The sequence below is a fragment of the Bos taurus genome, chromosome 24 (genome assembly GCF_002263795.3).
Source record: "Bos taurus isolate L1 Dominette 01449 registration number 42190680 breed Hereford chromosome 24, ARS-UCD2.0, whole genome shotgun sequence".
Classification (NCBI taxonomy): Eukaryota; Metazoa; Chordata; class Mammalia; order Artiodactyla; family Bovidae; genus Bos; species Bos taurus.
Genome location: NC_037351.1, coordinates 39557934 through 39571676, shown reverse-complemented (window position 1 = coordinate 39571676; position 13743 = coordinate 39557934).

The window sequence follows — 13743 nt, the reverse complement described above, 5'->3', positions numbered from 1 at the left end:
ATGCATTTCCTTGTGTGTGTGTGTGTGTTTTATCTTGTCATAGATGTTAAATCTCTGAGCCCTGGATATTCTTCCAGCAAATGCCTCTTTGCTTAAGAGAACCAGACTGAGTTTCTCTAATGAGTGATTTGCATCCGCATCTTCTGTCCCTGCTCAGACTTGACTCCATGGAGGCAGAGATGCTGGGTTCAGCATCTACCCTATGCCCATTGAGGAGCATGAAGAAGGCTGGTGCCTGGTTCACAGACTCCTCCTTCCTCAGGGGCCGAGGAGTTGGAGGCTGGCAGAGTATCCAGGGCTCCCGGCCCACCTGACTCTTACTAACGCACATCACGCATGCTCAGAAAGGGTTTAGGGAGCTCTGCCCCACCCCAAGTGTAAGAGGAAAGGGATTTAGACACAGGGAAAATGGACTGTTTGGTTAAAAAAGAACATGGTATCTATTCTTCCTCAGTTTTTCTTTCCTTATATTGGATGACTAAGGTAACCACTTCACATGTCTAGAAAAATCCCTTAACATTTTAGAGATACGAAACAATAAATTTTATAAGTAAGTTATAAAGCCTAGCAGAAAAAGAGACACGAAGCCAACATCCGACTTAATGAAAACATTATGATAATGTTTGTTTTCCTGTCAACTGCTATGCTGAATTTTATGTTTATCACTTGTTTTCTTCTTCAAAGTAATTTCCTACTTAAAAATATATCTCTAAGGCACATACTGAGTGCTTTTGGATGGTTTTACATTAAAAATGTAGACAGGCTTCTGGTTTCCTTTGTTCATTCAGTATTATTGCTCATATTTTTGTTCTTACAAATGTAGTTGCAGTTGTTTCATCTTCACTATGTAACATTATATTTTGTGACTGTAACACAGTTTTTCAGATTCTTGTAGATATTTGGATTGTTCCCAATTCCACCCCACCCCTGGTGCATTAATACGAACTTGCCTCCTCAGTTCAGTTCGGTCGCTCAGTCATGTCTGACTCTTTGCGACCCTGTGGACTGCAGCATGCCAGGCTTCCCTGTCCATCACCAACTCCAGAGCTTACTCAAACTCGTGTCCATCGAGTTGGTGATGCCATCCAACCATCTCATCCTCTGTCGTCCCCTTCTCTCCCCACCTTCAGTCTTTCCCAGCATCAGGGTCTTTTCAAATAAGTCACTTCTTCCCATCAGGTTGCCAAAGTGTTGGAGTTTCAGCTTCAGCATCAGTCCTTTAAGTGAATATTCAGGACTGATTTCCTTTAGGGTGGACTGGTTGGATCTCCTTGCAGTCCAAAGGACTCTCAAGAGTCTTCTCCAACACCACAATTCAAAAGCTTCAATTCTTCAGTGCTCAGCTTTCTTTATGGTCCAACTCTCATATCCATACATGACTACTGGAAAAACCATTTAACTAGAAGGACCTTTATTGGCAAAGTAATATCTCTGCTTTTTAATATGTTGTCTAGGTTGGTCATAACTTTTCTTCCAAGAAGCAAATGTCTTTTAATTTCATAGCTGCAGTCACCATGTGCAGTGATTTTGGAGCCCCAAAAAAGAAAGTGTCACTGTTTCCATTGTTTCCCCAACTATTTGCCATGAAGTGATGGGACCGCATGCCATGATCTTAGCTCTCCGAATGTTGAGTTTTAAGCCAACTTTTTCACTGTCCTCTTTCACTTTCATTAAGAGGCTCTTTAGTTCTTCCTCGCTTTCTGCCATAAGAATGGTGTCATCTGCATATCTGAGGTTATTGATATTTCTCCCAGCAGTCTTGATTCCAGCTTGTGCTTCATCCAGCCCAGCATTTCTCATGATGTACTCTGCATATAAGTTAAATAAGCAGGGTGACAATATACAGCCTTGACATACTCCTTTCCCCGATTTGGAACCAGTCTGTTGTTCAATGTCGAGTTCTAACTGTTGCTTCTTGACCTGCATATAGGTTGCTCAGGAGGCAGGTTAAGGTGGTCTGGTGTTCCCATCTCTTTAAGAATTTTCCACAGTTGTGATCCACACAGTCAAAGGCTTTGGTGTAGTCAATAAAGTAGAAGTAGATGTTTTTCTGGAACTCTTTTGCTTTTTCGATGATCCAACAGATGTTGGGAATTTGCTCTGTTTCCTCTGCCTTTTCTAAACCCAGCTTGAACATCTGGAAGTTCACAGTTCACGTACTGTTGAAGCTTGGCTTGGAGGATTTTGAGCATTACTTTGCTAGCTTGTGAGATGAGTGCAGTTGTGTGGTAGTTTGAGCATTCTTTGTCATTGCCTTTCCTTGGGATTGGAATGAAAAGTGACCTTTTCCAGTCCTGTGGCCACTGCTGAGTTTTCCAAATTTGCTGGCATATTGAGTGCAGCATTTTCATAGCATCATCTTTTAGGATTTGAAATAGCTCAACTGGAATTCCATCACCTCCACTAGCTTTGTTCATAGTGATGCTTCCTAAGGCCCACTTGACTTTACATTCCAGGGTGTCTGGCTCTAGGTGACTGATGACACCATTGTGGCTATCTGGGTCATGAAGATTTTTTTTTTGCATAATTCTTCTGTGTATTCTTGCCACCTCTTCTTAATATCTTCTGCTTCTGTTAGGTCCCTACAGTTTCTGTCCTTTATTGTGCCCATCTTTGCATGAAATGTTCCCTTGGTATCTCTAATCTTCTTGAAGAGATCTCTAGTCTTTCCCATTCTATTGTTTTCCTCTATTTCTTTGTGTTGATCACTGAGGAATGTTTTCTTATCTCTCTTTGCTATTCTTTGGAACTCTGCATTCAAATGGGTATATCTTTCCTTTTCTCCTTTGCCTTTCAGTTCTCTTCTTTTCTTAGTTATTTGTAAGGCCTCCTCAGACAACCATTTTGCCTTTATGCATTTCTTTTTCTTGGGGATGGTCTCAAGACACTTATGGGGAAGTCTGGGTCAGTCTATTGTGGGGTCACTGCTCCTTTCTCCTGGGTCCTGATGCACACACGGTGCCCTCCCAGAGTCTGTTTCCAAGTCCTGTGTAAGTTCTAGCAGCTCTATGGTGGGGTTAATGGCGACCTCCTCCAAGAGGGCTTATGCCATACCCAGGTCTGTACCCACAGCCCCTGCCCCTGCGGCAGGCCACTGCTGAACTTGCCTCCGAATGGAGTGTAATTGCTGGAGTCTTGGGGTCACGGAATTTGCTAGAACATCATCAACTTTCAAGTTTACACTGCATTGTTTTCCGTGTTTGCAGTGCTCCTCAGCCTTGCCAAGGTCTAATGTCCGAGTTCTTGAATCACCATGACTTGGTGTCTCACTGTGGTTTTTTAGTTTTGATCTCCCCGATCACTGACAAGGCTGAGCTACTTTCCATACATTTCTGTGTGAAATATGTATTCATTCATAGTTTTCCCTCTTTTCCCCCCATTTGGATCGTGATATCTGTCTGCTCTTGTGACCAAAAATATTGCCTCACAAATGTCCCCAAGCTCGAGCATCTTAAAACACCACCTGCTTGTATGCACAGTAATGGATCTTTAGGTGGTTTGAATGGGGCCGATCTGAGCTGGGCCTACGGGGTGGTTCATCTCAGGCTTCAGGCTCAGCATGCTAGATCTGGCTGCAGGCTGTGCATCGGCTTGGGTGTGCTTACCTGTGTTCATTCCAGGGCCTGCTCTGAGGGGGAGAAGGGTAACTCAGCACACTCTGTGAATGGTGGATGTTGCACTGTAGTGGGGCTGAGACTGGTTGTCAGCACACATTTTAAGCCTTGGCTTCCATTGTATCTGCCGATTGCCAAACAAGTGTTAGGACAAACCCAAGGCAAGTGCATTTGGTCCAAGTGGAGCCACAGCAAGAGTGAGGATGTAACACTAAATTCCAGGAGAGTCGAGAATTCAGGCTAAGAAAAGTGAAGGGACGAACAGAGGTAGTTCATGTAAATGGTGAGCAAAACAGAACAGGGGTAACTATGCTGATAGCAGACAAAGTAGGCTCAAGTCAAAAACTCTTGCGAGAGGCAAAGAAGAGTATTATGTAATGATAAAGTGATCAATCATCCAGGAAGATATAATAATTATAAATACACATGTATTTAACTTCAGAGCACCTCACTGTGAAGCAAACATGAACAGAACTGAAGCGAGACCCAGACAATAACAGGTGCAGCAGGAGGCTTCAGCTCCCACTTTCAGTGATGGGGGGAGGATCTGAGAGGTCAGTAAGGAGACAGAGGCTTTGAACAACACTGTGGACCAAGTGAACCCAACAGAAAAAAAACACAGAGCTTTCTACCCAACAATGGCAGAATATCCTTTCTTTTCAAGTGCATATGAAACTTTCTGCAGGATTAGTCATATCTTAGTTCATGAAACAAGTCTTAAGAAATTTAAAATGATTGAAATCATACCAAGTACCTTTACCAGTCAGAATGGAGTGAAAGTAGAGATCAGTAGCAGGAGGAAAACTGGAAAATTCACAAGTAGGTGGAAATACAATAACAGATTCTTAAACAACCATTGGGTCAAAGAAGAAATCTAAAAGGAAACTGGAAAATACCATGAGAGAAATGAAACTGAAAACACAACATATCAGAACATAGGGGATACAGCAAAAACAGTACTAAGATAGAATTTATTGTGCTAAATTCCTACATTAAAAAAGAGGAAAAATCTCAAATAAGCTAAGGTGGAAAAGGGAGAAAAGACTAAACCCAAAGTTAGCAGAAGGGAGAAAATAGCAAAGGATTGGGCAAAAATAAATAAGATAGAAAATTAAAAAAAAAAAACAACCCAACTCTTAAATTGATATTTTTGAGAAGATAAACAATATATTGACAAATCCTTAGCTAAAGTAATTAACCAACAGAGGGAAGATTCAAATAAAATCAGAAGTGAAAGAGGATACAACTGATACCACTGAAATAATAAGGATCATAAGAGATTACCATGAACAATTACAGGCCAAGACACTGGATATATGCATGCTCGTTCAGTCGTGTCCAACTCTTTGTGACCCCCATGGACTGTAGCCTGCCAGGCTCCTGTGTCCATGGAATTCTCTAGGCATGAATACTGGAGTGGATTGCCATGCCCTCCTCCAGGGGATCTTCCCGACTGAGCAGTCGAACTGCACTGCAGGCAGATTCTTCCCACCAGAGAAGCCCCTTACTGGGGGATACTACTTGAATTAATCTTCTAAGGTTAAGCTGACTGTGCATTCCTGATCATGCTAACACTTTTGCATGTTGCTGGATTCAATCTGCTAGTATTTTGTTGAAGACTGTTTTTACCTATATTCATAAGGGATATGGGTCTGTCCTTTTCTTGTGATATCTTTGTTTGGTTTTGAAATCAAGGTAATAGTGGTCTCATAGAATGAACTTAAAGTATTCCTTTCTCTTCTCTTTTTTTGGGAAGCGTCTGTGTTGTGTAAACTTGAGCAGTGTTTCCTCATCTGTGAAAAGGAGGTGATAATAGCTTAAAAAAAGTTGAGTTGTCATAAGAATCAATTAATACGAATAAACTGAAAGTCTGTCTGGAGAGGAGATCCAACCGTGCCGACTGCACGTGGGCGCTCAGCTCACGTTGGCTGTTACTACTGATGCAGGCAGTGGGGAGCTGCCGTCTGTGCCCAACTGTCCAGATGCATTCAGTTGTAATTACTTATTAATTTATTCAAACGCCCACTACTGTGTGTTACAGGTTCTGAGAATCAAGTGGACAAACACATTTTAGCCTGCTACATCTTTGGAATAATGGGAAATCAGTGCAGTAATTGGATATTTGTATTGGCTATTTTGGCACTACATTCACTTTATATTCTATGCAGCAACCTAGAAACAGCTGAAATATGCGTTTTCTAATCTGTGTGGACGTTCTCTCCCTCTGGGAACACCACATGAATTGCCCATTTGCAATTCTTTAAGGGCATACATTATATTTCTTGTTAATATATGTGTGTTTCTTCTCCATAGGGAGACTATATATGATTTACTATTTAATCGGGAATGTTTTGGGGAGTGAAAGGCAGTGTTATTACTAATTACTCTAGGACAAGAGGCATAAGGCAGGACTGTGCTGGGTTATCCAGGGTGTATGAACACCTGGTTCTCTCCTTCTCCAGAATGTCTGTTAAATCTTTCTTATATTCTGCAAGTATCTGTGACTGTCCTGATGATAGTAGATGATCGATAAATATTTCTGGAGGAATTACCAAACAACAGCCAGACAGAGACGGACTGTACATTATTTTTATTGTTTATTTACTGCTTTAATTTGAAGTATTGAAACTGTTCACAGGCTTTCTAATTGACAATCTAATTTGTCTGCTTAATTAGGGGGTCAGTAAGACAAGTGTTTGGCCACTTGCAGCCAGAAAATTCTATGAACCGTGAAGGAAAATAAAAGCGATTAAGAAAGAGGGTTAATTTGAAAAATCAGCACACTATTTCCACATTCTTCACAGAAATTCAAATCATTTCTACATATTCCTGTCTTTTTGTTTAAATATGAAACACTATTTAGAAGTGTAATTGAAATCGCTTAAAATAACCTTGTCCTTTGTAGCAGGTGTTTGGGTGCTGTCACAGGAGTGCCCTGGGGGCACGGCTCTGCCTGCTGCTGCTCACCTTTGCTTCTTCTTGTTTTCAAATCTGACGTTATTCCTCCTCGGTGCTGAAATTTTTTTTATTTCTCTAAAGCTCAGCAGGGAGGCATGTGGCTGACATGACATTTGGGACCCCTGGGAGTAGGCTGTGTATCCTGGAAAATCAGAATAATCCATTTATTTGGATACTGGACCAACGGTATCAGGTTCAGTTTATGTCAAAAGAAGTGTTGTGTTTGGTTGTTTAGAATACATGCTGAGAATTGATGGTCGAAGGAATTACATCAAACTCCCCGCCGTCTGTCTGTCTTTCTGTATATCAGCCCGTCTGCCACCTGTCTGTCTGTCTATCGATCCATCTATCATCTGTCTACATATCATTCCTCTCCTTTGTATTGTATTTGATGGAATTTTTATCTAATTCCTTTTTCTTTTTTGTCTGATAGAATATATGGGCTGTTAGTACCTTTTATATTTTTGCTTTATTATTTCTAAGTCGGAAGAGAATCTGCTACTAAATTGTATTTTGAAACTTCTCAGCATAAAAAATTCTAATTTTTTGCCAATACATAATATAAATTCAAGCTTTCTTGCTTTCTGAAACAAACTGAAGTTACTGAGATAATTACCAGGTATTATCAGGACAGATCACAGATGGTGAGGAGAAGATCCTTAGTAGCCAGATGATTTCAGTTTGACAAGCCACGGGGTGTTATTAGTTATACACAGGCCAGCCTTGGTTGTGCTTCAGTTCAGTTCAGTTCAGTTCAGTTCAATCGCTCAGTTGTGTCCGACTCTTTGCGACCTCACGAATCGCAGCACGCCAGGCCTCCCTGTCTATCACCAACTCCAGGAGTTCACTCAGACTCACGTCCATCGAGTCAGTGATGCCATCCAGCCATCTCATCCTCTGTCATCCCCTTCTCCTCCTGCCCCCAGTCCCTCACAGCATCATAGTCTTTTCCAATGAGTCAACTCCTTGGTTGTGCTTAGCATGCAGTAATACTTTGCTAGAGGCATCAGGTCTAAACTGTTCATTTGCATAGATGTTCAGAGTATTACCCAGAGCTAAACATGATAAATTGTGTTTACATCCAACAAAATGAGTACAGTGCTATTGAATTTAGCAGGAAAGTGTCCATTTTAAGGACACAAATGTTATCTGGCCAGAAGCAAATGTGTCTACTGTAGCTCAAACGGTAAAGAATCTGCCTGCCATGCAGGAGACCAGCATTCGATTCATGGGTTGGGAAGTTCCTCTGGAGAAGGGAATGGAAATCCACTCCAGTATTCTTGCCTGGAGAACTCCATGGGCAGAGAAGCCTGGTGGGCTACAGTCCTTGGGGTCGCAAAGAGCTGGACACGACTGAGTGACTAACACACATAACACACAGAAGCAGATGGCTGTGAGGAAGTGTCGTTTGTTTGTGGTTTTTTTGTTTTTTGTATACCAAGGAGAGAGGGAGGGGAGTTACGGAGTTTGAGAACATGTTCATATTATTAGTAGAGTCATACCAGCACTCTAACAGGAGTATCATATGGGTGCAGAGCTAATATCCTCTGGGCTCCAGGCTTTTCTGTAATTTGAGAGATGGGCGTATGCAGTTTGGGGCATGTGGAGAGTTTGTTGAGAGCGGCCTGTGGAGACAGTGAACAGTGGGGATTAGGCATCCACAGTCCTGGTCATCAAGATGCTCACAGCCTTGTAAGGGAGACACCTCTGCAGATGGAAACAGGAAGTGTCTGAAGTGTTGAGTGTTGTGGCTGAGACAAGGACAGGTGTGGTGCGTTTGAGGTAAGACACACACACCTTGTCCATCGGAGCCAGAGATGAGCGAGGAAGGCTTTTCTCCAGGAGGTGCAATTGTTCAGTCACGTCCTGCAGAATGAGTAAGCACGGGAGAGGCTGACAGAGGAGGCAGCAGCTCTGAGGTTGAGGGGCCAGCACCGTGCAGGACTGGGGAGCTGAGGGCACATGGTGTCCAGAGGACAAGAGACCTGTGCTCATGGGGCATGAGACTGAAGGGAAGGGGGTCAGTGAGTAGGAGCAGAGGGGATGATGAATTCAAGACAAGCTGAGTAGATTCAACACCCCAACCTGGTGGGCATGTCAGGGGAAGGAAGGGAAAGACGAAGCGATGGTGGCTCTGGCAGAGTCAGGGCCACCATTAGCCCAGAGGTGTTTTCGTTTGAATTAGAAAAAGACGCATTTTCATCCTGTCAGGTAGAAACTCTGTGACATGAGGAATGGCCGGTGTACGTGTTACTGAGTCCAAGCTCATTATGCTCATTGCACGACAGGCCAATAAGTTGAATGCAAACTGTTGAGACAAGGAAGACAACTTTATTTGGAAAGCTGGCAGACCGAGAAGATGGCAGACTAAAGTCTCAAAATAACCGTCTTATCCAGGTCTGGACGCCAGGTTCTTTTATGGAACAAAGATAGGAGAGGTGGTAAGAAGGTAAGGTAAAAAGGCCATTAATCTTGCAAATATCTCCTGGAATGGTCAGCCTCAAGGAGGGAAGGTGTCTGTTTCTTCCTTGCTGTAGCCACCCACAGGTGAACAGGGTCCTGAACAAAGGCACTTTGGTTTAACATTCAGGCAGAAGAGCAGGTTCCCCAAGGCAGGTTATTATGTTTGGACAGAATTCTTTCGGGGCACAAAAGCAATGGGAAGCAAAGGTTAAAGTAAAAGAAACAGATCCAACCAGGAGTCAATTCTTCTCTGTAACATGCAGAGCCCAGGGTGAACGTCAGTTTCCACCAGCCCCTTGGCTCACTCTTGTGCAGTGCACAGTCTGAACAACTGTAGGAGCAGATATGGGCAGATGGGCAGCCACTGTCATCATTAGTGCAAATGGGAAGAGCGAGAGGAACTGGGAGGTCATGGGAGGGGCAGTCATGTGCTCAGTTTGTAGTATTTAGGGTCACTGTTCAGGCTGTGTGTGTGCTCAGTCACTTAGTTGGGTCTGACTCTTTGAAATCCAGTGGACTGTAGCCCACCAGGCTCCTCTGTCCATGGAATTCTCCAGGCAAGAATACTGGAGGGGGTTGCCATTTCCTACTACAGGGAATCTTCCCAATGCAGGGATCAAACCCACATCTCTTGTGTCTCCTGTATTGGCAATTAGATTCTCTACCACTGTGCCACTTGGGAAGCTTCATTATTCTGGTGGAAATATCAAATAAGAAGTCAGATATAAGAGTCTAAAACACTTGGGACTACAGGTGGTTTGGGTCCTTAAACTTAAAAAAAAATTACATGTAAATTGCAGTTAAAATTATTCATACTGCACAACCTTTTGAATCATGGCTCCAGTGGGACTCATAATACTAAGTTTCAGTTCTCCAGAAAGGTTAATCTGCTCTGTCAAAAAAGTAATTCCAACTAACTTACCAAAAAATGTCTACTACTGTTTACTAATATACAAAGACTGGTCACGAGTAACTGGATTGGTGAAGTTTTTTACTTTCTCTGCTGCAGACCACAGGGCTATGCCTTGTGTGATGGGGACCTAGTACCTAGAGTACCTTTGCCTTGATGCTCTCAGAAAGTCAGACTGTGTGAGTAGAATCTGTACAGGTAAACTGCAGCCAATCCATATTGGTTAGGTCAGCTAAGCAAAAACCCAAAGATTTCATGAGCGGGAGGACCAAAAGAAACATGTTCTAGGTAAACCAGGCTTCCCAGGTATCTCAGATGGTAAAGAATCCACCTGCCAGTGCAGGAGACGTGGGTTCAATCCCTGGGTTGGGAAGATTCCCTGGAGAAGGGAATGGCAACCCATTCCAGTAGTTTTGCCTGGAGAATTCCATGGACAGAAGAGCCTGTACAGTCCATGGGGTCGCAAAGAGTCAAACACAACTGAGTGACTCAGACTTTTTCTTTCACATAAGAGATGTTAAGAAGATCAGTAGATAGTGGACATTTGGGTGAATTCCACCTTGCAATGTCTTTTTGCAGCTCATTGCCAGTGTCCCTTTTCATTATTTAAGTTAAAAGTTTTAATACAGGATGCATGGTCACCTCTGTTGCTGCATTCACTGTGGAGGGAGATTCGGTCACTGAAGTCGTGTCTGAATTTTGTTTGAAATATCAGTGACATCCTTTACTTTCAATGTTACCCTTCTGGTTCTAAAGTGACATTTCCAGCCAGCCAAGCAAAATAGCACTGGCAGATTAAGCATCTAAAACGTCAAACTGATGATAATTGGGTGCTTTCTGAACATCTGCTTTTGAGACAGTGATGTCATACATATCTTGGATATGTAATAATTTTTAGATGCTGATATTAATATGTCAGTGAACATCTTCCTAGACTAATATTTCCATGTATTTCATTGTAGGATTTTAAAACTATTTATAGTCTTCAGTGTATAGACACCCAGTTTAAAAGATCAAATAGCACAGACAGGTATTAAAATTAAAATTCTCTATTGTACCCCGTACTGCTATTAAACCCCCAGTCTTTTCATAAAGGAATCAACAAACAAAAAACCAAAACACAAAAAAGCTAAAAAACCCAAATCCTTTATGCATGTACACATATATACATTATACATATACATTATACATACATACACACACAGGCAACTGTTGCTCTGAACTTGGCATTTTTGCACTTAAAATTAGATGCAATCATCTAATTGTTTTCAGTGGTGCATAGCATTCCACTCTGTGATATCCTGTAACTTATTTAAACAGTGTCCCCACAGTACCCATTTAGGTGGTTTTTATTTTTGGTCATCACATACCCAGTTACACCCAGTGTTCTTATTCCTATATCTTAGTATAATTTTGCAATTGACTCACAGGTAAAATCTCACCAGTAGAAGTCTTGTCTCAAAGAGTTCGTGCTTTAAAAATATTGGTAAGCCTTTCATATGGTTCTCAGAAGAGCTCACCCCAGGTGATACTCTGTCTGACACATCCGGGAGAGTGCCTCTTGTCCTTAGGCAGCATTTTTGTCTCTTGTGGATGACTTGCCTGCTGATCTGGTCTCCGTGGTGCGGCTACAGACTTGAAGAGGGGGCTTCCCTGCCCTCTTAGACTCCTTCTCACATGATGCTTTTCACAACATCCCACACAGAGGTGGGTGTCACGTGGGTACCTCTGGTAGCCTTTGCCACCCACCACCCAGGGACTGACTGGCAAAGTGTAGCCCATGATAACTGGGGAAGCTAAGCATTTTTTCAAAGTGATTTTATGGATGTTTGGCGTGTATGTGGGTGTTCTGGGCATAAAACCCCAAAGCATATGTAGGCTGTAAAATTTCAAATTCCCTTCATAAAAATGCAAGTTTCTCAAATGAAAACAGGAAATTTTATTTGACTATACAAGAATAAAATATGTGTTGTCTAACTGTGGATATAAAATATCTGATACTGAATAAATGTTAGTTCCTGTTCTTCCTCTCCCTCTGCAGCTCTAAGAATCTGTGACTCTGATCTAATCAGTGAATTATGAACTTTGAGAAGTAGAAATACGAGGCATTATTTATTCTTATGCATCTCAGAGTATTACTGAATTAAAGAGAGCTCACTTATGTTGAACAACGAATGTAACTTGAATCCAGGGTACATATAGCCTTCAGAAAAAGAGAGGATCCCTGGGGGTCAGAGCTCGACCTTGAGGGGTGAAGAGGGCCTAAGGTGTCCATATGTAGTGCTTTATTTAGTTTATTTAGAAATAAAAATATCTAATGCATATGTAACGTTGTTACAACAATGACACTTAAATCCAACCTGGTAAAATGTACAATGAGGGAATGAAATTTACTTGCTTAAAGTCTGGCTGTTCCATAAACAGCTAACCTTGAGAGAGAAGGAAGTTGAAAGGTGAGATTGTCTGGCCAAGAGGCAGTGGGATCCAGGGTGTGGGGCTGGAGGCAAATATGACACCTGTGACGTCTGGTGGGATTGTAACGGCTGTAATGACCTGTCTGACTAGCGGATACTTCTGTCAGCAGTTTTATAAGTGTGTCTTGGGGTGGGGGTCAGGATATTTAGATTCTGGTCTTTGGCTCAGATGGTAACTGGCTCTGTGACCAAGGTCAAGCCCTTTACCAGACCAGGGCTCAGTTTCTTTGTCTCTATAACAAAAGTCTTAGAAGACTTTTAGTGTTTGTCTCTCAGTCTGACTGTCTGACTCTTTGTGACCCCATGGACTGTAGCCCTCCAGTCTCCTCTGTCCATGGGATTCTCCAGGCAAGAATACTGGAGTGGGTTGTCAATTTTCTTCATCAGGGGATCTTCCTGACACAAGGATTGAACCTGCTGTCCTGCATTGCTGGCATATTCTTTACGGTCTGAGCCACCAGGGAAGCCCTAGAAGATTTTTAAGGGCTTTCTAATTTCACCAAGGCTCAGTGTTGGTACTCAGTGAGCAAGTAAGATGAGCGGAGTGCATGTGGGTGGCCAGGCTCACGGGGTCTTGACTGAAGAATAGAGGAAGTTGAACTTGATGTTGTGGGTGCTTGGACCCGACATACCGACAGGAGGGAGGCATGGCTGGCTGCAGCAGGGGCAGAGAAATTTTTTTTATCGTGTCCTTAGATAATGAAAAGATGTTTAGAGTAGGCTTATTTTAAGTTCTTACTTTTCAATAGCATCAAATTTTTAAAAAAATCATTTTGTTCCTCCATATATTGGCTTCATGCCCCATATATGACTTGATACCAGTTTGCATCAGCCAGCGGAATCCATTTACATGTGGAGGAACCATAGAAAGGAGATGTTAATAAAAGCAGTTTCGATTTTTTCTCCCTTTTTTAGTGTGTTAGCAGATGCTGTTTTAAAGTATACCTGAGATTTTGTTTTTGTTCGGGTATAGCCAGGTAAACAGATAGAGCTGACTTCCACTGAAAAGATAGTTTGTGATTCACATTTCCCAAGAGTAGGGGGTCCATTCACAGGGGCAGGACCCTGTGGGGAGGCCCCAGAGTCGGGCAGAGGGGAGCAGTGGGAAGAGAAAAACTCAGGCAGGGGCCTTTGTTTGGTTTTCTGGGAAATGAATGGGGAAGCAAGGTCAGCAACCTGAGCAGGTTCAAGATCGTCTAGGCTGGATAATTCCAGTGGTCTCCGGCTACAGGGGCTGTCTCTGATTGTCCAGTACCTGGCCCTGGGGTTGGTTTAGGGCAAGCGGATAGTGTCCCAGACTGCAGGAGCCCGTAAGGAGAGGGAG